The 25,365-nt window shown below is 39.8% G+C and overlaps 1 protein-coding gene across 5 annotated transcripts in view; it reads right to left on the reverse strand.

Moving 5' to 3' along the window:
- Positions 1 to 14,598, reverse strand: part of AZIN1 (antizyme inhibitor 1) — a 30,845-nt gene extending 16,247 nt beyond the window's left edge. For 2 of the 5 annotated variants that reach the window (XM_043601516.1, XM_043601513.1), the window contains exons 1-2: positions 14,220 to 14,597; positions 9,938 to 10,075 (exon numbers count right to left, since the gene is read on the reverse strand). The gene's annotated coding sequence lies outside the window, so the exon portion shown is untranslated. Of the gene's footprint in view, positions 1 to 1,478; positions 1,637 to 9,937; positions 10,076 to 14,219 lie in introns of all 5 variants that reach the window. The other 3 variants (XM_043601517.1, XM_043601514.1, XM_043601515.1) reach the window with 3 other exon arrangements.
- Positions 14,599 to 25,365: the final 10,767 nt, after the last annotated feature.

The following is a 25,365-nucleotide window of genomic DNA, read 5'->3' on the forward strand; positions in this document are numbered from 1 at the left end:
TTTGATACCTCTATATTTCCTAGCTCAGAATAGGTGCTCACAAACAGATGGGACAAAGGACTTCACAACTCTTAAGAATGGGGAGTTCTTAAACTTAGGGTTGGCTTGTGACAGCAATGAATTCCTTCAACTTCCAAGTGTGTTGAAAAAGATGGTCCAGTCCATCTTTCACCTTCTCGAAAGGAGCCCAAAACTTGATACAATAGTGACCCACATGTAAATGCAAAGCTCAAATGTCAGTTACCGTTAAAAGCTGAAAGTTAACACGCAGGAAAAACTAATTCTGCTATAGAATCTGCAAAAGATAAAGGCCTTCAGAAGAGAGGTTTTCTAACACATCTTAAGCCGACAAACCCTTTGTTCACATGAAATGTCACCTGGAAACCCAGTATTTCCAACAACTGAAAAGGCTGAAGCAGGGGATTATGGGTAGGCTGATCTTCTTTCCTACCTTTAATAATTGTGCCCCTCTCTCACTGAAAGAGTCCTAAAAGTAGTTCATAATCCTACCTCCAGAAGCCTTTGACTAATTTTCTTAACATGTTAGCAAAAAATATTTAAAGCTCCACTACCTCAAAAAGGTTTATGTTCTACATTTCTGCCTTAGAGCACTAAAGAAATACTTTGCTAGTTTCCCAAAAAGCATTTGAAGTTACTTGGTAACAATACATTAAACCAAAAATCTATGACACATACAGTATGTTCTATGGACCCAGAATGAAAATAAGTGTGTATGTGTTGTGGGTGAGCAGAGTTTGTATTGTATGCCAGATCACCAAGTTAATCCACCTTAATTTTAAACACCACAGGGAATTTCCAGACACCTCTCCATTAAGAATGGACTCAAACCCAGGTAATGCCAAACTTCCCCCCAATGCTCTAATCCTAGGTATAATTTCCAACAGACATTGCACCATTTTTTATGGCTTATAAATAAAAAATGGGACTGACTCACTGGCTCCAACACATTATGACCCACTATATACTATGGTCTGGTGCTGCTAGACATTGAAGTATTTACATTAAACTTCAAAAAATCTACCCTATATAGATCTTAGATTCTCTTCAACTGGAGCAAATTCATTTTCCATAAAAGCTCTCAAGTTTATTTCATCAACAGATACTAGGAAGTATTCTCTACTTCAAGCCTTTAAGCCATGTTCACAACCAAACACCTTATCAATATATGGTGAAAGCAAACTGTTTATTACAATAGCACAACGGCTGTAATCACAATACTACTTCTGTAAGGAATTTCCTCTTGGATAGCATAGCTGGGAAGAAAAAAATGTTTAACATTCCTTATTTACACCTTGGTGTTTTCTGGTAATACATCTTTTAATGAAGAGCTGCCAAAGAAACAAAAGGCTCCAAAGAACTGCACACAGCTCCCTGGAGCCTTCCATGAGGCCGCTGAGTCCTCATGTCCATTGAGAGGGTAGCGCCAAGAGAAGTGGCTGCAGCAGCTGGGCACTTGCCTTGTTACACACCTGCTACAAAGGCTTCTATAGTTGATTGTACTTCAGAAGAAACTGATACATCTCTCAAATAATCACAAGATAATTCTGGCAGCAACAGCCCACTTGACACCAAGCTGGATGAATATGAGTCTTGGATTTCTGAAGTGAAGACCTCCCTGGAAGTAGAACAGGGAGAGCTGAAAGGCTGAGAGTACGGTTTCAGAGACATGTAAGCAGGAAACCCAACCTTAATATATCAACCACTTTTCTAAAAGGACTTTTTACTCATTAAAAAAATGAGAACTTGAGACATTTTGAAACTACTACTGTAAAGAAGCCAAAGAGCACCTTTTTTTTTTTTTTTTTACATAGTCAATTGATGACTTAAAACTCAGCTAACAGCTTAAAAAGACACAATGCTGTCAAGGTCACCTCTGTATCCTACCGCTGATAGAAATGTTACTTACCACACAGAATACCTTTAGAAAAAACTGGGCAGGAGAGTATTAGAAGAGGATTCTAAAGGATGACTTTGGCACTATAGATGGGAGGCCTGGAGTAGGTTCAAACCACCAAAAACAGTGCCAAGAAGCTATATACTGGAAATGGTAGGAAGTTCCAATAAACTGTGCAAAGGCAATATGGATTTTTGCCATACTGGACCAAAAATAAGTGATGGAGAATAACAATAACCTACACAGAGTACTTAGGATAATCAGGACAGAGTATGCTTTTATCAACAGTAAGTGGAAAGCCAGTAATGACAACAGGCACTCTTAAACTTATTTTTCAGGTGATAAGGTGGGGGAAAAAAAAGAAAAAAGAAAACCATAAATAACCCTAGAAAAAGAATATTAAAGGTGACTGCTGAAGAATTATTTTAAAAGACAAGAGCAAAAATGAACAGGAGATATTTAAGGGTGGGGGAGAAAAACCCTAAAGGAAATGAGCTCAACGGGCTAAGTTTGAAATGCCTAGGTAAAGGCTGCCATGTGAAAGGTCTCACAATTCTAAAATATGTCTTAATGAGAAAACAAAATACAGGATTTTCATACCATATACTTTTACATGTGGAATTGACAAGATTAGCCTTTTAAAAAATCTGTCTTGACTATCTGATGTAAAGATTAATTTTTTTCTGGAAGAAGTGTATGTACCCTCACTCAAGTAAAATACTTAAAGGCCTTTTGGTAATTAAGATGTAGTGACATTAAAGATAACTACTGTAATCCACATGAACAGGAAATTTACAACCATAGTAATTTCATGCTTTCTAAGCTTTTCAGGTGCAGTACAGGTACAGAATAACTCTATAAATAAATGCACTTAATTACTATTTTGATTACCTTAGAGCAGATCTCAGTCATCTTTCCAAGAAGAAACCTTAATTATCATATATAAAACACATGTGTAATACAATTATTGCAACAAATACAAGGTTAAGAAAGAGAATACCCTAGAAGCCCTATACAGCTTTCCCAGGTGGCAGTGGTTGCATCTCCCATAGAATAAACATGTTCATGCTTTTCCGATCATCATTCCCTTGTTATTTAATATTTATTGTTCTATGTGCCCCTAAACCATTGGCCTTACTGGTTTTGAACTATAAATAGCATGCCTGTTATTCTTCTACCATGACTGACTTCTTTTGCTCAACTTTAGTCTCAATTCACCCATGCAGATAGACATAACCAAAGTGCATTTATTTTCATTTCTGGGTAGTATTCTGTGTAGGTATGCCATTTATTTATCTGAACTGATCTATGGGTTACTTCCCATTTTTTGCTGTATTCTTTATGTTATTTATGACCTAACTTCTATTACTTATGTACCTAAGGGCAGTGCTATGCAAACTGTACTGTAGTGCAAGAGTCTAGCTTGCTGGCTGGAAGTTTAAGCAGCACTGGTCTAGGGCTACATACTAGAAGTGGAACTGCTAAGTTTTTGGTGAAAAAAGGTCTTCAACTCTTTTGTTCATTTTCCCATTGTTTTTTACTTTTTCTTGTGGGAGCTCTTCATGAATTTAGGATAGCAAATACCTCACTGAGGATTATTTGGGGATGGTTTTTGTTAGATCGTCCATGTTGAACGTACTAAAGCATTTCATCCTACTTTGGGTCATGCCTAAAATAACATGTTTGGTCATGTTGAACGTAGGTGAACTGAAGTTCATCTAGAACCTAGAACTGTACTTATTTAGGAGCTCTTTAGGATATCAGAGGGTCCTTGCAGTAAAAAGCCAAGAGACAGATGAAAAATCACATATTCAACATAAACCTAATAATAATTTGTCTACATAAGCACATAAAATCATAGTAGGGAATTACATCCTAACAGCATGATAAAGAATTCAAAATATAAAACTGAAAAGCCCCTACAGTTAAAGGAAATTTTTTATTAAATGAAAGGAGAAAGAAGAGAATGCGTAATTTTTATGCTTATTAATCAATGTTTTAAGATTATTACAGCTAATACTACTCACGTTAATAATACCCCATTTGCAACTATGTGGATGGAACCAGAGGATATTATGCTAAGCGAAATTAGTCAGAGAAAGACAAATATCATATGACTTTACTCATATGAGGAATTTAAGATATAAAACAGACAAACATAAAGGAAGGAAGCAAAGTAATATAAAAACAAGGAGGGGGACAAAACATAAGAGACTCTTAAATACAGAGAACTGAGGGTTGCTGGAGGGGTTGTGGGTGGGGGGATGGGCTTAAATGGGTAAGGGGCATAAGGGAGGACACTTGGGATGAGCACTGGGTGTTAGACACAGGGGATGAATCACCAGAACTACTCCTGAAATCATTACAGCACTATATGCTAACTTGGATGTAAATTTAAAAGAATGGATATACTAAATACAAATAGTTTAAGAAGAGGTTTAAAATTAGTCTGACTTATAATCCATAACAGTTCACATCAGTGAGAAAAGAAGAAAACCTAAAATATGCACCTATAATGTTGGTTAATATATACAAATAAATAATCTAGTACAGGTGGTAAACTGCAGGACCTTAAATTCAGGAATGTCAGTTTTCCCATGCTACATACAGACTGCTGAATAAAATTCAGTAGTTCCTATGGGGAACAAAACCAAAAACCAAAAATAACAATACCCTAGAACAATGCTGTCCAATAGAACTTTCTGTGTTAAATGCAATTTTCTTTATCATTGCCCAAAATAATAGCCATTAACCACATATAACTCCCCAGCACTCACAATGTGGCACCTGCAACTGAGAATGGAATCTTAAAGTTAGTTTTAACTTTTAAAGCTCACCACCCCCAAATAACTTTGATCAAGGTAACAAAGATCAATTCACAAGCTTACAAAGCTAGACTGTAAGGGCACAAAAAGTAACAAAGTAACAAACTCCACAGCAAATTCTGAAGAGAGATTTAAAATGCATGCTTACATAAGATAATGAAGAAAAGGCAAAAAAAAAAAAAAAAAAAGTTTGGAGAGGAGCATTCAATAAGAATTTGTTATCTTGGGTCCTTCTCCAAGTCAGTTAGTTCTAGGCATTTAAGCTCTGATCTCATAGTGGCTGAATATGGCTGAGGCAGGCTGAACGTCATCAGTGTAATCCTTGTAACTCAGTACAAATATTTTCTAATTCTTTCATAATGTTCTTCACATTACTCATTAGATTAAAGGATGGGTAAATCTTTGCTTCAGTTAGCTTGTGATAAATCATTTAAGTGTACATGGATGACCCTGGAATGAAAGGGAAGAACAAAAAATACCGTCTTCCTACGCCTTACCAATGTGAAAGCACTTCACTTGCAACAGCCTCTTTAGGCTTATCTGCACGACAGTCAGCCTAAAACAGCCTACTATTTACCTAGATTTTATAGCATGCAAGGTACAAATAACTTATTTACTCCTATTTGAAATTAAGAGTATCAAAATTTCAGGGGCCTAGATTAAGAGTCTCAAAAACTCTGAAATAACATCAGGTGAAAAGAGTATAATGGAACACACAGACTGGTAGCCACTGTTGATTCTCTTGGCTCAACTGTCTTTTGTGATAAATGCAAGAACCATTTTATGCCCTTTAAAAATTGGTCTACATTGCTTTCCAATCTTTTTGGCCCTCCCAGAGAAGATTCTAAATTTGCTCAAAGGAAAAAAAATCCATGTTCCCCAAATGCTGTTTAATCCATTAGCATATTTCCACATTGTTCTTGTACAGAATACTTTTCCACTAATTTACACAAGCAGTGCAGAACCATCAAACACTATTTTGTGTATGCCAGGGGATACATATGCCTTAAAAACTGGTTATTTCAAGGATAGTTTTATTTGACTTTTTTGTCAAAGACACTAACAACCATTAATGAGTGTTCTGCTGAATTTGCTTTCATCACAAAATCTGTAAATTACCAAAACCAAATTTTTTTCCAAAGTCAAAAACCTGACTTTACTACTGACAATTAACAGCAAAACACGAGGAAACAATACTAGTACATACATACAGAACATTTTTCCCTTAGTTACAATAATTCTAATTTAGGTAGGATGAGTACTATTAAGGCATATGTAAATATTACCAATCAGGAGACAGAACATGAATATTTAAAATGCTGATGATTCAGGGTGCCTGGGTGGCTCAGTCGGTTAAGCCTCCAGCTTCAGCTCAGGTCATTAATCTTGTGGTTCTCGAGTTCGAGTCCTGCATCAGGCTCTGTGCCGATAGCTAGGAGCCTGGAGCCAGTTTCAAGTTCTGGGTCCCCTCTCTCTCTACCCCTCCCCCACTCGTACGTTCTCAAAAATAAACATGAAAAAAATTTTTTTTCATAAAAAACAAAATAAAATGCTAATGATTCTTATTAAGTTCCTACATGAACATAGTCAACTGACAACCACATACAATATTTCAGACAAATTTTAAGAGCCCATTTAAACAAATCAATTGTAACCTTTTTCTAGATTTAGATACAACTTACTAAAAAGTGTAAGGAAATGATTAATTCAATCTGACTTCATCACCAGATCTGCTAATAAAAAGCAGTTGGTTAGAAGAGAATTTAGTTTTCTGGAAAGGCCTACTTCAGATTTTTCCATCAGGCTTATTAATTATAAAATGGAGCTCTGGCTAAAATAACTTGAGAATCTAGCCCACTGAAAAATCCACTCCAGCATAAAGCCCTAAGGATTTTTTTTTTAACAGCATGCAAAAGCTTTTCCACAATTAGAGGCCCTTCATTAATTTTAGATACTATTAGTGTTAAAACACCTGTCAAATATCTTTACAGTGCTCACATATTACATCATACATATATTCTAAAGAAAAGTTTTCAAAGAAAAAGCTTTTATATAAGCAACTACCTAAGTTCCTAAATACTTAATAAACGATCTCAAAATTCACATGGTTACCTGATTTAGAAACCTAACTCTGGAGAGAAATCCTAGAGCTCAGACCACCTGCACAGAACTATTGAAGTATTACAATGTTCAAATAGAGTTCACATAGCTATATGCTTTGCAATGCTATGCAAATGCAAGGATTTTCTACAAAAGCCAGCGTGTTAAGCCCTTTTAATGACTTCTCGTTTTCCAAACAGTATTGTTGCTCCATAGGATTTTAAATATCCAGTATAACAAATTCCTATTGATATCTAAGGACCTTTCTGGAATGTAAAATTTTCTCTTGCCATTTTCATTAATTCTACTCAAGAACCTTTGGAGCCAGTGATCCTTCCGGAATTTAAAATTTCTCAGATTTTAAAATGGCCAGGAGGTGAAGTCAACACCCTGTAATCACAATATTCTTGCAACAAAATTTAGCAATATTGGCACTACATGGGATAAGATAAAAAGAGCCTCAAGTCAGCTCAGATTCAGGTCAAGTTTTTGTTCCCAAATCAGTTTAGGTTACTATAAGAAGGTCATAAAAAAATTTTTTTAAGTAACTTTTGAATTTCAGAATTATACACATAAGGGATTATGGACCTGCAGCTTTGCAGCAAAGCACCACGTACTAAAGTTTCCTTCAACATAATACACATTGTACCTGGGCATAGTAAGTAAAAGTCAGTTACTTTGGCTGCCAGAACCTGCAGAATAAGTATCTTTAATATATTCTACCTGTACTCATCTACCCGCAAAGGAGGTGTTAACTACGGATTTCCCAAGTTCACTATAAATACTAAATATAATGCAAAGTTAAGTTTTCATTACAGAGTTCAACTAAATGCCTGTTTTAATATGACATTCCTTAAATCATGAAGCTTGTTCTTAAATTTCCATCTTAGAATCTATTCATGACTATGTCATCAACTAGTCCCCACCCCAGAAAAGTTAAATCTCCAGGCCAATGAGGGAGAAACATCAGATACATTGGAAACAGACAGATGACTAACAAAAATTAAGAGATAACTGACTTGGTCCTGAGATGGCAGCAATAGTGCTTCTCTTTAATATGCACACAAGAGACCTGGTTAAAATGCATTGAGTCAGGTTTGGGTGGGGCTGAGATTCTGCATTTCTGTTGTAGTTGATGCTAATCCCAAAGACCACACTCCATTCATTAACAAGGGGTGGTTAATACACTCAAAAAAAAAAAAATCATTGTATCAGTTTAGGGCTAAAGGAACTGTTCTAGTCACAGCTGAAATCTAGTTACAGCTAGATTTTAAAAATAAGTAATTTAGGGGTGCCTAGATGGCTCAGTCGGTTAAGCATCCAACTTCAGCTCAGGTCATGATCTCACAGTCCGTGGGTTCGAGCCCCGTATTGGGCTCTGTGCTGACAGCTCAGAGCCTGAGCCTGCTTCAGATTCTGTGTTTCCCTCTCTCTCTGCCTCTCCCCTGCTCATGCTCTGTCTCAAAAATAAATAAAAACATTAAAAAAAAAAAAAAAGTAATTTGCTCAAACTCACACAGCTAAGAGAAAGCCAGGAGAAACCCTCTAGTCAGGTTTCTAAGTCAACAGAACTTTGAAGAAATTTTATTAAACTTATTCCCCCCACTCTTTAGCCTTACAAATGTGTTCAAAACACATTTTAATTAGAGAAAACATTTTTATTCGATACGATCTCTTTAACAAAATCAGACTACAGGAACACTAAACTGATAACCTATGCTTTCCTGAAAATGTCAATTGTTATTCCAAGTGTCTGCACAACTCAGAAACATGCAAACTTTGGGGCACCGGGGTGGCTCAGTCAGTTAAGTGTCAGACTCTTGATTTCAGCTCTGGGTCACATTGGGGAGTTTGAGCCCCACATGGAGCCTGCTTCAGGTCCTCGGTCTTCCTCTCTCTGCCCCTCCCCTACTTGCACGAGTGCTCTTTCAAAAATAAATAAATGTTAAAAAAAAAAAACAAAAACAAAACCGAAACCTCAAAACCCAAATTTCAATTGCAAGAAACCTAAAATAAACTATACAAATCCAGTAGCAAATTCAAATTTAAACATCAGTTTACTGTGGAACTGTATTTTGCACAGACATTCAATTCAAAAGTCAAATCCATACATAGAAAATCAAGTACTGGCAAAAATTATCCAAGAAAATCTGTTCAGAAAATAGCAAGCTAGGAGACGTACATATATCATCCCTCAGTAAGTCCTCTGAAAACAACCAATTTTTCCTCACCAGCTGAGTATTACATAAAGTCATCTTATAAAGCAATTATAAACTCTAGTAGTCACTTTATACCTGGCAAAATGCTCACAACTATACAAGAACTAATATTCACCTCTCCTACACCATGCTGTGAGGTATAGCTTCAGTGAGTAGAATGAACAGAATCTTTTACTCTATTTAAAAATGTCTTTTTTTCTGATTAAGCCCAAATACTTGAAAATTTACCAAACGGTTGAATGATGGAATAAGCCACTGCCCACACATTAAATTACAAAAAAAAAAAACAAAAAAAAACAAAAACAAACAAAAAAACCCACCCCAAACTCTCCAACAACTTATATTAAAACCTGGATTAGTAAGATTTCCTAAAACTTGGTCTACAGTATGTACTTAAGTAGAGTAATACTTGTTATATATTCAAAATAAATTTTAAGTGATTCAGTGATTGGTAAACAATGCATATAAAACTGAATCAGTAAACCCTTAACTGTCAAGCCTTTATTTTTTTATTTTTAGAGAGAGCGTGCGTGTGTACAAGAAGAGAGCGAGCACACATAGGGGAGAGAGAGAGAGAGAGAGGGAGGGAGGAAGAAAGAGTATTTCAAGCAGGCTCCATGCTCAGCTCAGACAGAGCCTGACACAGGGCTTGATCTCACAACCCTGGAATCATGATCTGAATTGAAATCAAGAGTTGAACTCAACCAACAGACTGAGCCACCTAGGTGCCCCTATTTTAGAACTTTTAAAAAGCACATTAAAGATCACTGCATTTTAAGAGGCAAATACAATCTCAAATTCAGAAAAAAAGTGAGCAACAAGAACTCTCTTTTACTTCAATTTTACAAGACCCCCAGTACAGATGTGAAAATACTTACATGGACAAGTTAGGAGATGGAACCCCCCTATCATCAGCTAGGTTCCCAAGGTGGCTCAGCGTTGAAGTCGAACTGCTCTCTATACAGCACTTCTCCTAGGCCCTCTGGGTAGTTGTATACTCGGTCAGAAAGTTCGCCCTAAAGAAGGAAATAAAAGTAGTAGTAAATAGTCATAAATTAAAAAATACGTTACACTGCACTTTTCAAGCAAGTTAAATTGATTTATAGATTAACTATGGGAGTATGTTTTAGTTTTAAAAGTGTTTCATTAATCACGTTACACAAATAATGTTTTCAAAGGATTTACCATATGACCAAGTACTTTTTTATGTAGTAAAAATTTCCAAGCTCTTATAGTGCAAAGTTCACAGAACTGGTATCATCTTACCAAGTTGCTTTATCCACCTACTCAGTTTCCAGCCTTCATCTAATTTCATTTTTGCTTTTATTTATCCTCCAAAACCCAAATTTCTCAGTGGACTAAAACTGCAAAATTCCCCAAGTACCCTGGTCAACCTGATGTGTATAATGTTCTAGTATGATTTGTAATCTGCAACTACCCAGAACATTTCTTTTACTCTCCAAATTGCAAGTTCTTCTTTGCTTAAAGTATAAAATCTTACTACATACCAAAAAGAAGATCGAGGATTTAATACATTATGAATGTGAAATAACATTTGAGAATTGCCTTATACATTAAGGCAAGTCACTTGGAAGTTTATACTTCTCTTCCTCATACCTAACCTACCTCGCGTCTTTTTACTATCGCTAGAACAACATAGAAATGTTAAAGTGCTTAGCATGTTACAAAACACTAAGTTTTAGAAATGGTTATTACCTATTATGGTTTGATTGGATGGACTTCTCACCTCTTAATTAAACCGCTACACCTATACTTAGAAATCATAATTCAGTGGTTGCTACTTTAAATTAATATAACCGGACAGCATTTGTTAGAAAGGGTGATAAGGAAACCAGAAAAATGATCTAACTAGAGATTATAAGGTTAAGAATCAGAGAAATTTCACAAGTACTCTAGGTATATCTAAAGCATCTCAAAAAAATTTTAAATTAAAAATAAAGTATCTCTCATCTCCACCAGAACAGAAGCATCCTTGTGGTTCTTTTAATTTACTAAAAAAATATGCTCACATATTCTTGATGAGTCAAGAACCCTTACCAACATGCAACGGTGATTATAACCTTACATTAGATTCCAAATAATGTACTCAAAAACAAAGATTTTGAGTCTTCCCACACCAAGATAATTTTAAAAATAAATTAAAAGTTGACTCATGCTGCAAAGACAGAGTTTATAAGGAATAGGATAATTATCCTGGGTGAGACACTCTCATCTGCCCGCCCCCCCCCCCCACCATGTATCCACATCCACACAACTGTTTTGCTTAATGCAACCTCAAGAGCAGTGATGTAAAATATTAAGGATAGTAAACTTCAGACATTCAAAAATTTTCATCATCTCTAAAACATTTCCATCTAGCAACAAAAGAAACTAGTAGGAAATGAAAACCCTAAAATATGAAAAGCACATTTTGGTAAAATAAAAGCAGCATATAAGGTAAAAGAGCTATTTACATACAGGATAAATATTCATACAGTTAAGATAAGCCATAAAGGAGTTACATGAAAATGTGGAGAAAAGGAGGTACAGGAAAAGATAAGTTATTCTCATTTAGAATGGTACGTGTAAATCCTTTGGTTCATGAACACTGCAATCAAGTTCCTTAACTGAAGACAATGTCTCTCATTACAGCTAGGTGAACAGCAGAGAGAACTAGTCCTGACTGAAGTCAGCAGCAGGTCACTACCACAAAAAAAATCAAGTCTCCCATCACTTTTACAGTACTATCCCAAAGCCTAGTACCCCCAAATTATCAGTATTTGAACAAAATACATTGCATTTACTTTTAAAGTCTTTGCAATGACTTTTAAAGTCGCTATGTAGTATCCTCTCCAAAAACCCCAAACTCCAGTCTAATGATGAGAAAAGTAGCAGACAAAGCCAAACTGGGTGACATTCTACTGGGTATCTGGCCACTACTTCTCTATGCTATCAATGACATGAAAAACAAGGTTAAGAAACTGTCACACATCAGAGAGAACTGGGGAAGATATAACAACTAATGTAACATGGTACCCTGAATTATCCCGTAACAGAAAAAGGACATTAAAAACTGATGAAATTCAAATAAAGCCTAGAGTTTAGTTAATAGTAATGAATCAAAGTCAGTTTCTTAGTTTTGACAAATGTACCACAGTAAGATGCTAATAATGTGAACTGGGTGAGAAGTATGCAGCTCTATACTATCTTTGCAACTTTTCTGTAAATCTAAAATTATTCCAAAATAGTCTATTTTACAAAATCAAAGTATTCACATAATCGGCTACCACTAAGAAATAAAAAAAAGTAACAATCTATTGATACATGCACTTCCGACTATCAAAAACATGAATTAAAGAAGTTTTTCAAAGAAAAGAAAGCAAACAGTATAATTCCATTTTAGACAAAGCTAATCTGTGGTTTAAAAAAAAATCAGAATCCTGGTTGCCTCTGAAGAGTGGGAGATTGTCATTTGAAAGGGCAAAAGAGAACTTCTGAGGTAAGGCAAATGCTCTACATCTTGATAGGTCTGGATAGCACAACTCTATTTTTCGTCAAAACTCATCAAATGATATACTTAAAGATCTGTGCATTTTAAGGTTATGCGGATTTTATCCAAAGATTTTTTTTTTTTTAAGAAATAACCAGTATTAGGCTATGATATATGCTCATGAACTGAAGTTGGAGGCGTTAAGTGTTCTAATGTCTCCGACTTTGAAACACATGGGAAAAAACCGACGTGAATTGATGAATGGATAGTAGGATAGCAAAGAAAGCAAAACGTTAAATCTAGGAGAAGATGTAATTCTTTCGCCTTCTATGTTTGAAAATTTATTAAGTTAAACGTGAGTGGCAGGAGAAGGCACTGATATTCCATCACCTGTAATCATCAGAAGCCTACCTTTCTACTAAATGTAAACCCCTCAGGGCTTCTTTGTCTTCGTGACCAGCATCTGCACTCTCACATTTGCAAAAAATTAAAGATTAGGGCCTTGCCCGACAATCCTTAGCCCTATTTCTGCCAGATCACACAGCACTTCTCTCTTCCTTAAGGGTCCTCAGGTTTGCACCCAAGCTGTGGGGCTTAAAGGTGGAAACACGAAGACAGTCAACACCTTAACGGGTCCAAGGCACCACCACAGAATCCAGTTAAGCCTGAACATCAATGGGGCTGTAAATTGTGTACCCGACCTCAGGTTTCCGAACCAGCAGGGTAGCCCAAAAAACAAACGCTCAGAATGTATTTTGGGCAAGAGTTAAAACACGTCACCATCATTCCCGTTGGCAGTCAAAATAGTACTTGATAAGCCACCCAAGCCTACCGTTCTCCCTCTCACTGCCCAGGAATCGTGGCGCGGACGGGAAAACGAAGCCATGGTGACTAATCCTCAGGCTCCAGGAGGTGACTGGGGTGAGTGAAGGCAACTTGGCCCAATCAGGAGAGCCGCAGGGGGCGGAGCAGCAGCCCCGAGGCTTCCAGAAGGGGCCAAGGGCCTCTCGCTAGCTACCTGACACCGGGGCTTCCCTGCCTCCGGGCCCCGAGTGGCGTCAACTTTCCTCCACCAGAGGGGGGCCGCACTCCCCGCACCCCCAAGAACCCGTCCTCCTCCGGCAGCTGTCACAGGAGGCCGCCGCCGGGCCCGCCCCGCTCCATTCATAACCTAAGGCCCCGGCCGTTGCAGCCCTTCGCGCCGCCCGCGGGGATCCCGGAGGCGAAGTCGCAACGCGCCTCCGGGCCGGGGCTGCCAGACCAAGGCCCCTCAGGGCTGCGGCCCGGCCCCCTCCCCGGAAACAGCAATGCACCACGGGAGAGGGGTGGGGGCCGCACGCCGCCGGGAAACGACGCCGAACCCCGGCGGAGACCCCCGCGAGCGCCCCCACGCGCACACGCCCCCTCACCTTAACCGCGGTGGCCCCCTGCTCCGCCGAGCGGCAGGCGGCCGCCTGAGGGCCCCGAGGCGCGCCCGCCACCCCAGCCCGCCGCGCCGCCGCCGCGGAGACACCGACCGCCGCCACACACACCGCCGTCCGCCATATTCGAAGCAGCCGGCCGCGGGGCACTGCGGGGCCGCCGGCCGAGTGGCGGGGCCCAGTCTGGAGGCACCCGGCAGCTCCCCGAGGCCAGCCCCGCGCCCCCACACCCCTCGGGTCAGTACTCACGTGAGATAACGGCCCAAAGAGTCGGGTAAAGCGTCTTCTCTTTTTCGGCGGAATTTTTAAAGAGGGATGTGGTTACCTTGAGCAGAAATACCCAAGGCGGCCTGGGCCATAGGCTGCGGGGACGACGTGGGGGGAAAAGCGCGGCACCGACACCAGCTGTGCAGCAGTGGCGGCGGCGGCCGAAGGGGAGAAATAGAACAACAGCGCAGGTAAAAGAAGAATGGCGAGGACTGGGTGGGGAGAGGATTCGGCCTCGTCACACTGCAGAGCGGAGGAACGAGAAAGGATGAGAAGAGGCAAAGAAGGCGGAAAAAAAAGAAACACTGCAGCCAAGCGAAGAGCCAGAGAGTGTGGGAAGGCGGTGCCGGAGACGCCAGTATTTATAGTAAGTGGGCGTGGTCTTGTGACGTCACAGCCATCCGGGCTGCCGCGCGAGTGGGGCGGAGTCGGGCTGCGGCCCGCGGCGGAGGGAGGCAGCGGAAGAGACAGGCGTGAGACGCGGAGGGGGCGAAAGGGGGCGGGGCGGGCGACCCCGAGTGCAGGTGCCGACCGCCTGGTGGCTTCCTACCCTCGTGCCGGCTGCAGCTCCCCCGCCGCGAAGCTTCTGACGCGCGGACGTGGGCGGGTGAAGGAGAAGAAACGCGGCTCGTCCGCAGCGCGGCGTGGCCCCGCTTCTCCACCCCCTCAGGTGTCCGTGCTCACGCCCGTCGCTGGCCCCCGCTCATTGGGAGCTGGACCCGGGTCTCTGGTGGCCGCGACGCTGAGTTGTGCTGGGTCAGGGGCGGCGGCATGCTTGCGCTGCCTGGAGAGGCTGTAGGGGAGGCCTGTGAAGGCCTTCGCCGGAGCTCCCACTTCGAGTGCGCTCCGCGTTTTGAGGGTTCCATAGGCTACGCCTGGGGACTGTCCTCCCAAGGTGAAGCTCCGGCACTCGAGGGATACCCCGGTCCTTTCTGGAAAAGAGTTCCTAATGACCAGGATGGGTTCCTTACTCCAGCGCTGGTGAGGTTACAGAGCCTCGTGACCCCGCGAAAATGTCCCTCGTGTATGTTACAATATGGTGCAGTAGGATTTTTTCTTTAAGCAGTGTAGACTCTCTGTCCTCATTTGAAGGCAGTCACACCCAGTCCTTATTAATCAAGGACCGGTGTTGGAGAGGGGATTACTGATGTTACAAATGCATATTACTTTAATCCCACACGTCTCATTTTCGCAGTCATTTAAATTTTACTACTCCATAACAAACTTTTTTCTTTTTTAAACTGGGGAACCTAGTACGACCCACATAGCTTTTAATTTATTCTCATCTTTTAAAAATGTCTTCATACTAGTGATCAGAAATCGTGAATCTTGTGCTAACTCCAACTCACAGTGTCACAAATGAAATAGGTTTTTACACATCGCTTTCAAGTTAACATCTATGAAATTAAGACCTTGACTTTTTTTTCTTTCATTCTTCCCCACCCTCTATTTTGTGAGCAGCATTGTGGTTGATTAATAAATCACAAATTAGGAAAGAAGAGAAAGAGCTTTCCTGGATGGAAAGGTAACAAACGGTAGCAACGCTGAACTGTGGGGTTTAGGAGGAAAGTATTTGGTAAAAATCGGGAGTCTGGGCTCTTCCTAATTTCATTTTTCCATATTTCATTCTAATATATCTTGGCTTCCTCGTTCATTCCTTAAACATTCTTTTTGATTCAGGACATTTATAAACACAGCATTTTACTAGACCCCCCTGGTGGAAGAAGGAGGCTAGAGATGAATACACTACTTGAAATCTTGCTAACAATCTGGCAGGGGAAATAAAACAACTACACAAAATAACTAAATTGTTGATAGATAAATATGTAACATGCTGCATGGAACCTAGTGGAGGGAGGAAATGATTACAGCTAAATGAAAGAAGGCTGCTGGGGAAAGGTAGTGATAAAATTTTTTTTTAAATTTTTTTTTTTAACGTTTATTTATTTTTGAGACAGAGAGAGACAGAGCATGAACGGGGGAGGATCAGAGAGAGGGAGACACAGAATCTGAAACAGGATCCAGGCTCTGAGCTGTCAGCACAGAGCCCGACGCGGGGCTCGAACTCACAGACCGCGAGATCATGACCTGAGCCGAAGTCGGCCGCCTAACCGACTGAGCCACCCAGGCGCCCCGGTGGTGATAAATTTTGAGAGCAGATATTCTAGGCAAGGGAAACAAGTGAGAGGAGGCACAGAAATGGGCCAGTCTAGAAAACTGTGAGTGGGCTTTCTGGCTCCAACATAGAGACATGGTTGCATGTGAGATTGAAAAGGTAGGGTCCGATCAAGAAGTGATCAGAGCTTGGACTTTATTCTGGAACCATTTAAGCAGGGACATGATATATTCAAAGATGTTTTTAAAAGATTATTCTGGCATCATGGGATTGGAAAAAGGTAGACAGTTTGGAAGAAACGGTAAAGGAGACCCCAAACAATTAAGAAGAATACTAAGGGATTCAGAATGAATGGGAGGGAGGGATCCCAGGGTGGCTCAGTAGGTTAAGCGTCCGACTCTTGATTTCTGCTCAGGTCATGTTCTCGTGGTTCATGAGATTGAGCCCCACATGGGGCTCCTCACTGATAGCCGACCAGCGGAGCCAGCTCTGGATTCCCTCTCTCTGCCCCTACCCCCTGCTCATGTGCACACACTCTCTCAAAATAAATAAACATAAATAAAAGAATGGATGGGAAGGAAAAGGCATAGCAAAAGCAGAAGGTAATCTTGAATGTCAAGGGAGGTAAGAAGGTGTCAAATGATTTGGGGATATTAAGCTAATCAACAGGGAGAATTCTAAAATCAGGAACACAGATGGAAAGAGAAGGTCCCAGTTGGGAGGGAAGAATATGAGCCAGCTTTGAGCATAGTTTAAGCTGTTGATGTAATAATGTCCATGTAAAGATGGTCCAAAGGCTCCCATAAATACAGAGATCTAGAGCCCTTTTGGCTATGAATTTGAGGGCAGACGTGATTATTAAGGAAATGTTGAGGTCTACAGGAAAAGGGATATAAGCACAGGACTTCAAGAAATGCCAGAGCGAAGAGAGACTGGCAGAGAAAACCAAGAGGACCAGCCAGAGAAGTAGAAGGAGAATCACAATAGTACAATGTCAAGCCATGTGAGGAGGAGGGTGATCCAAGATGGAACAAATGATCCAGATGTCCCATCACTCAAACAGGATGGGAAGGGTTCTGATTCTGGCAAATGGCAAATCATTGGTAAACTCTGGTCTCATGTTAAGTTTGGATTTTTGTCTCCCAAATTTTTCAATCACAGGAGTGGTTTGGATTTCAGAAAAAGAATGTGGGGATGGAAAGAAGATGGGCTATGAGTGTATGGCAGAGAGAACACTGGGAAAGGTATTGTAGTGATCCATTGAGAAGAATGATAAAGACCTGAAAAGAAGTTATCTGTGACCTTTAACTGAGTAATTTCAGTGGAGTGGGAGGTACAGAAGTGAAATTTGAGTGAGGAGCAGCTGAAGTGAAGTCACTGAATGTTAACCACTCTTTCACATGGAAAGTACTGGACCTGAGCCTAATTCAACATCATTTATACCATAAAGCGATTCAACAACCTATTATTCAAACTACGTGCCCTCACGATTAGTGTTTGTGTATTCAGAATTAAAGAATAGTGCAGCTAGCTAGCATCATTGTATTTTTTTGTCTTTGATGAATACAATAGAACCTTAAAAACTGTACTGCAATGGACTAGCCAACATAGTGCATAACCTTAACAGAATGATAGCTTCCGAATGAGAACAGCATATTTAATTGTGTTTGGGGCTTGAGGTTTTGGGTTTTTTTGCCAAGTCAGGTTACTCATATACAAAAATACAGGTAATGCCAGGGAAAGTATTATTATTAAACAGAGAGCCCTAAGACAAAATGATACAGTACCATTCACACTTAGATCATCCTGGTCTATTGATTCAACCTCATTTGCTTTTGTGCCAATAGATATAAAAGATGGAATGAATTAGATTTCTGATAAAGACAATCACTCAAAAACAATAGGTATACCTAAAACCGCCAGCCTATAATAGAAATATCTTGTCATCACATAGATCAATGTGACAAATGTAAAGAGTACCATTGTAATCGAAGGTAAAAATACCAGTTTAATGGGAATGTTTAAAGGGAGCTTCATAAATATTTTTTTTTAATGCTTATTTATTTTTGAGAGAGACAGAGATAGACTCTGAGCGGGTTAGGGGCAGAGAGAGAGGGAGACACAGAATCCAAAGCAGGCTCCAGGCTCCGAGCCGTCAGCAGAGAGCCCAATGCGGGGCTCGAACTCACGAGCTGTGAGATCATGACCTGAGCTGAAGTTGGAGGCTCAATCAACTGAGCCACCCAGGCGCCCCAAACTACTTCATAAGTATTTTTATTGCTAAGGTACATTCTTAGAGTACTCCTTATTATATAGAAAACTAAAATATATAGGTTTTGTTTTGGGTATTTTTTTTGAGACTTTTAAAGTTTTAATGTGAAGTTTTGCAGGAAACTTCTGCAAATGCTCTGAAATCCAAGCATGTTAAAGAGTACTTTGTAAAAATAACATTTTCAAACTGATAAACAGGAAAAGAAGCATGACAGATTAATAATTTTTCGCCATACTTCCACAGTTCAAGTTTTCACATAGACAAAATATATAGGTTTTGAATAGTTAAAACATTTCCCTTTTTCACGAAAGTAGGGGCATCTGGGTGGCTCAGTTGGTTAAGCATCCACTTGATTTCAGCTCAAGTCATGATCTTGTGGCCGTGAGATGGAGCCCACATCAGGCTCCATACTGAATATGGAGCCTGCTTAAGATTCTTTCTCTTCTTTCTCTTACTCCCTCTGCCCTTCTTCCCCACTCGAGCTCTTCTCTCTCTCTCTCTCTCTCTCTCTCTCTCTCTCTCTTTCTCTTTCTCTCTCTCTCTCTCCCTCTCTGTCTCTCTCTCAAAAAAAGTTTATTTATTTACATATGTGTGTAATCTCTACCCCCAAACATGGGGCTTGAATTCATGACCCCAAGATCAAGAGTCATGCACTCTTCTGACTGAACCAGCCAGGCGCCCCTAAAACATTCACATTTTAAGACATGATGATATTTCAGTTGTCTGCCACATCTTTTGGTGCACTGATAATCTTCTAAAAAGCTAACTTGCTTTTCAAGGACCTGGTGCTCTGGCTTTTATGTACTGGTAAAAATGGCTAAAAGTGTTTCCAAATTACTTTGCAGAGTACAGAGTTCAGATTATATACCATTCTCTCCTTGGATGGAATAAATATGAGGTGCTGTCCTTTATTTGCTAAATATCTGTTGTTAAAAATCCTATAGAGCTGTAATTCCTTTACCCAGGTTGATTTTCTCCTGAGAAATCACTTAATTTGAAAAGGTATTTTTTATTGTCATGTTTAATTTTTTTTTCTCACAGAATTTAGGTACCAGGTTGGTAGGTTTCTGGGGCATTCCAATCCAAGTGCCCTGCATCCCAGCACTGACTTGAAGTTGCTCATGTCCGTCACCCATCTTTGTCCACAGAATAATTTAACCTATAGAATGGTATGCCTGGCAAGCAAAGAGTGATAGAGCCCAGATTCAAACCCTGGTGTAAGGGAGACTTTTTTTTTTTTTTTTCTATTTTCATTGGCCATGTATGTCATTAGATATAGGTCAGCATTTTACCTCTCCCAAGTGACTTAGTGTCTGTGATAAGCAGGTCATAAGCAATACAGTGACGTCTTTTACTACAAATGAAAGTAGTAACAGATTACTCACTTAATTTAAGAGAACTGCTTCAGAAACCTATGTAATCAGCCAAAGCAATAATCCAGTTTTACCAATTAAGTGTAACATACATGACTAGAATAATTGATGGACATAAACCATGAGTTTGCTCTCTTATATCTTCATCTAATCCTTGGAAGTGAAGAAATCCTTGGAAAGTTCATTTCATTGTCACTTTGCTGCCAGGCATTATCTGATAACAAGTGTTTTATTTGTTAGGTAATGTATAGCAACATAGGCTTGTATCTCTCTGTCTCAAAACAGCGGCTGGCAGATATTCCTAAACTTTTTGGTTATGGGCATAGAAAGTAGGAGCTCTGAAGTCTATTCTTGTCAAGTTTGAATTATGGTTTACTTTATTTTCTTTAATAAATAACCTAGCCAAGGTGCTGTCACGTGAGCACTTACATGATTGTTAGTAACTGCAAGCTACGTTGTATTTAACAAGAATTTTTAAATTACTTTTGTCATTTGAAGTTTTGCAAGTTCCCTTATAAACATTTATATCATTCTGAAGTTGCCTTATCTAATTTTAACTAGGAGAAAAGTCCATACAAGAAATAAAACTTGAGTTCTTTACCAAAATAGGGAGAGTAGAAATGACTTACTTTCACAAAAATAATTAGTCTTTTTGTGCCATTCAATCATCTATTGTATAACAATAGTTTTAAAACCTTCATTTAGTCTTGGCTCTGCTTGACTAAGTCACTTAATTCTAAGCCACCTCTATTTCTTTTACAAAATGTATTGCGGGGCGCCTGGGTAGCTCAGTCAGTTAAGCGTCTGACTCTTGATTTCAGCTCAGGTCTTGATTTCACAGTTTGTGAGTTCAAGCCCAGCATCTGGCTCTGTGCTGATAACTTGGAGCCTTCTTGGGATCCTCTCTCTCCTTCTCTCTCTCTACCTCTCCCCCCTCAAAATAAATAAATAGACATTTTTTTTTCAACGTTTATTTATTTTTGGGACAGAGAGAGACAGAGCATGAACGGGGAAGGGGCAGAGAGAGAGGGAGACACAGAATCGGAAACAATCTCCAGGCTCTGAGCCATCAGCCCAGAGCCTGACGCGGGGCTCGAACTCACGGACCGCGAGATTGTGACCTGGCTGAAGTCGGATGCTTAACCAACTGCGCCACTCAGGCGCCCCATAAATGGACATTTTTTAAAAAGTATTCCTTATTCCTTTGGAAGAACTTCTTGCCTGCCATACCCTGAGTTCTTCTGGTAACTGCCATCTTCTTAACCCTGGCCTCCCAAGCCACAGGAACTGGTCTAAGAGTTAACAGCTTCTCATCATTGGGGGGCAGGGACAGCTTAATAATCATTGGTACCTATTGATTTTCAGACCATTCTTTCCTTGGTTGGAGGAATGAGGACTGGACAGGGAAATAATTTAAAAAAAAATTTTTTTTATGGCTCAAGTTATCCATATGAGCTGGTAGTTGCCAGTAACCATGGTCCCAGAAGAAATCTATGTGAGAAAAGGAAGCGAACTCGTATCATGAAGAAGGGAGAGTCAGCATTCCAGTTGTCCCATTTTTCTTGCTCTTCAGTTATACCAAATTCGTCTTTCTTGTATAAGTTAATAGCTTTCTGCCACTTACAACCAAAAATCCAGGCCTACACAAGAGAAAAAAAAGATCTTCGTTTCATTCAAAAAGTCAGTTGCACAAGTAGAAGACAGGAGAGGCCTGATTGTTCTCTATCTAAACAGCACCTAGAGAAGTAATCGGCCACAAGCCTGCCATGAACCAACAAAAGCATGGAATTGCTAAAAGCAAAAACAAAAACTCTGAATGCAATAATTTGGGGCTGCATTAATAAACATACAAGTCGGAAGGGAGGTAGCAGTTTGGTTTACTGTTTTGGTTAGACCCCAAATGTAGCTTTTCTGTCTTGGGGTTTGTAAACAACAACCAGTTGTAAATAAAGTTTTGTTGTAAAGTTCTAGGTAGTACAGGAGAGTGAAAACTACACCACTTGGAGGAAGATAGCCATAAAGGAGAGGGGTCTAGAAAACAACATTATCTTTCAATAAGCCTGCCAGGTGGGTCTTACTGTGCCCAGTGTACAAACAAGAAAACAGGAGTACAGTGAGGTGAAGCAGCTTGCTGAAGGTAACCCACCTGAAAAGAGAGGGCCCAGATTCATATCCAAAGATGTCCAAAGCCCAAGGTCCAGCTTCAAGCCCCTCAGCCATATTATCTCTTTGAACACATCTAGAAAATGTGTCAAGCTCTGTAGAGAGAAAGAAACTATGGTGACAGTACAGATGGCAAAGCCAGGACCAGTGGGTTCCCTCACCTAGCTGTGCTATCTCATCCCTCCCCCTGAGCTTCCACAAGGTTTGTGCCTTTCTATGGCCCTTTTATTTATTTATTTTTTTAAATTTTTTTTTCAACGTTTATTTATTTTTGGGACAGAGAGAGACAGAGCATGAATGGGGGGAGGGCAGAGAGAGAGGGAGACACAGAATCGGAAACAATCTCCAGGCTCTGAGCCATCAGCCCAGAGCCTGACGCGGGGCTCGAACTCACGGACCGCGAGATCGTGACCTGGCTGAAGTCGGACGCTTAACCGACTGCGCCACCCAGGCGCCCCTCTATGGCCCTTTTAATTGCTTGTCTTATGTTGTTATTGTCTGAACTTAGTGAATAAGATATTAAGCTTCTTTAGGGCAAGGACTTTGATTTTTTTTTTTTTTTAATCTCACAGAACACTCAGCACGGTGCCTTACACAGAGACCTCTAATTACTTCCTAACAATGTAGTAACTGACAATGTCATGGGATGTCTCATGGAGCAGAAATCTGTCTTGCCACTGGGTTTTGCTCAGAGATGCAGAGGAGATTTCTGCCCTCGGAGGATGTTGGACCACAGGGACCTCTTAGACACTTTCCTTCTTTAATCACAGTGTAGAGGTGAACCATATTCATTGCTATTCATTATATACTATTTTTTTAAAGCAGAATTTAACATTATTTTAACCTTAAACATTATTTTAACTTCATGATGATTGCATATTGACATATAAAGTTCTGTTTCTTTGTGATTTGTTATTTGCTTATACTAAAATTAGGACGTGTTTTATCTGTGATTGGCCATTTTATTGATTCCTTCTCTTCCCCCTGGGAAATCCATAGCCTACAATAGAAGGAAGGAAGGAAGGAAGGAAGGAAGGAAGGAAGGAAGGAAGGAAGGGAGGAAGGGAGGGAGGAAGGGAGGAAGGAAGGGAGGAAGGAAATGCCTGTGTCTAATTTGAGAGGAAGAATGGTATTTTTAAAATAAATTTTAAATTGTAGTCATGAAAGTGGGAATGAACTGTCAAACAAAAACTGAGATGTTTCATATTATTTGTGTACCAAATTACCAAGAAAAGAGTGTTTGCTATTCAAAGAAAGTGAATGAATAGAAAATGAGGGGCAGTATAATAGTACAACATCAAGAATGCTTAAAAAAAAAAAAGCCCCATTGTTCTTTGTACACAAAAACAATAGCTCTTAACAGCATATTGACCTCCTAAATCAAATTTCCAGCTGCCAGCAGCAGCCCTCGAGTGGGAGATGATTTAATGCAGAGGGTGTGTGTTGTGGCATGCCTCCTGTTTCCCAGGCACTTTACCCACTGATGCAGAGTTACGTGACTTTGGAGCACTGGGATCCAACATTTAGTTGCTAATACCAAGTGAAATGATGAACTAAACCTTTTAGTTGTTAGAGAACAATGGTCAGAAAAGCAAAATCAGTATTCTTCCAAAACGATGAGCTGGCATTGCTTAGGGCCTCCCAACAGTGCTTCATCTGCCCTCTGGTTGCTCGGATCTGGGGGAGACAGATCAGATTGGGCCAAAGCCCGGGTGATCAGACAGCCCCAGAGATTAATGCAGACTTGCAGGGAACAATATAGGACAACCTGTTCTATAGTGATGGCCCTAGTTCTAAGAAGAGAAGCCCTTGGAAAACCCATTTAATGTTCTGTCAGTTTTGCCACTTTGGGAAAACTGCCAAACTAGCTTATTTAAAGTTCGACCATACTCTTAAACCTAAGCATCCAGAATACCGAGTCTGGAGGTGAAGAAAGCAAGAAGGTGCTAGAATGTGGGTCAAGTATGGAGGCATACAAAGCTCACAGAATTAGTAAAATTAACCATGAAAAACAAAAGTCGAATATCAGCTTTATTGTAATAGAGTAAGAGCCTTGAAATGGGAGAATAGCCTTTTTATTTTCCCTGGGTACATCTTAATTGTAATCTTAATTTCTAAACAATTTCATGCAAGTTTTTACTAGTGTGTTCATAAAAATATTTTTGGAAAACAAGTGAAACTTAGGAGTGCTAATTTAGTAAACTGGCCTGTCAAGATCTCATAGACTGAATTAAACTATTAGGATTTCTAAAGATATACATTAAAACCTTGGTTTGTGACTCATTCCAGAAACATGCTTGTAATCCAAAGCACTTGTATATCAAAGCGAATTTCCCCATAAGAAATAATGGAAACTCAGATGATTCGTTCCACAACCTAAAACTATGCATATGAAAGTGATTACAATTTTGTAATATAAACTAATAAAGGAAATACAGAATATAAAGAAAAATAAACAAATTAACCTTCCTGTCTCTCTTCTACCTCTTGATTCAGTTTTCTGCTATCTCCTCCTACGTCCTCTGTCTTCTCTCCTCACTCTGTTCCCTCTCTCTTGAATAAATCATCCATTCTTACAGAATTGTTTGACGTGACTATTCATGTGACTCGAAAATGGGTATCACCAGTTTTGTTCTGTCACTGAAGTGCAGCTATGAATGGCCAACTGCCTCTGACAGGATGCCCTGTGTCCTTTCAAACTCAAGATTTCTTTATCTATAAAATGTGATAGTTGTTCCATCTGGAGAGTCTCATTTACCTGTATGATTCAAACAAATCTAGGTCCCAAATCAAAGTCATCACTGCCCTCTCCTTCCCCACAAACTGATCCTGTTCCTCCTTTCTCTCAATCAGCCAGGTCCAAAATTTTGAAGGCTTTTAATTCTTTTCATCACCTCATCCATATATAAAATGAGCACTAATCGTTTTCATTTTGAAACAATGTTTTCATTTTGAAACTTGTTTTCATTTCTTGTCCTTCCTAGTCCAATCTTACACGGCATCATGTTTAGGTAGAAAAATCGATAGCAAGTCCAATCTTTCCGGCCCCTATCCACTTTTGGCATGGATTTTTCTCACACGAATCTTCCTTAAATGCTGTTTTCATCTGTCCCTCCACTGGCAAAACCCTGTAATGAACCTGTTTCTTACAAATCATGTCTTTTTTTTTTTTTTTTTGAATTTACATCCAAGTTAGTTAGCATA

The sequence above is a fragment of the Prionailurus bengalensis genome, chromosome F2 (genome assembly GCF_016509475.1).
Source record: "Prionailurus bengalensis isolate Pbe53 chromosome F2, Fcat_Pben_1.1_paternal_pri, whole genome shotgun sequence".
In the NCBI taxonomy this organism is placed as follows: Eukaryota; Metazoa; Chordata; class Mammalia; order Carnivora; family Felidae; genus Prionailurus; species Prionailurus bengalensis.